Source organism: Anoplopoma fimbria, unplaced genomic scaffold (assembly GCF_027596085.1).
Source record: "Anoplopoma fimbria isolate UVic2021 breed Golden Eagle Sablefish unplaced genomic scaffold, Afim_UVic_2022 Un_contig_309_pilon_pilon, whole genome shotgun sequence".
Taxonomy (NCBI): domain Eukaryota; kingdom Metazoa; phylum Chordata; class Actinopteri; order Perciformes; family Anoplopomatidae; genus Anoplopoma; species Anoplopoma fimbria.
Window position 1 is genome coordinate 1 of NW_026554770.1, and position 437 is coordinate 437.

The following is a 437-nucleotide window of genomic DNA, read 5'->3' on the forward strand; positions in this document are numbered from 1 at the left end:
CATACACAGCCTCGTGTCTTGCATTAAAGAGTTTGATGTTTTGTTGTTCACAAGTCATTCGAAGGGTGCACCGTTCCTGGCGATGCTGCAATACCAGGTCAATGCGTGGAGTGAACGGAGCAAGCCCCTTTTTCATCTCCCAGTGCTAAAAAATCTGCTTAATAAGTTATCCTCATATAGAGGACATATCAGATATTAAACTGATAAGAACAGATACTACACTTGATCTTAGCCAAAAGGCCGAGAAGCGATGATCCCCAACTGTTTGCTGCCCGTGTCAACCTCGTGGCACACGTGTCGCTTGTCATGGTGCAGTACTTTCAATTGGGCATTGCGGGGATGCTGCTTAGCACAACCGCACAGGCCCTACAAGGTCAAGCACACTTGTCTTGTTAAAATCAGCTTCTATTCTTTTGACAAGTACACAAGGCTCAGCC

The 437-nt window shown here is 46.0% G+C and overlaps 1 non-coding gene across 1 annotated transcript; it reads right to left on the reverse strand.

Annotated features, from left to right (window-relative positions):
* Nucleotides 1-60: 60 nt before the first annotated feature.
* On the reverse strand, nt 61-252 carry LOC129088703 (U2 spliceosomal RNA). The gene has a single exon (XR_008531077.1). It is a non-coding gene; the product is annotated as a U2 spliceosomal RNA (small nuclear RNA).
* Nucleotides 253-437: the final 185 nt, after the last annotated feature.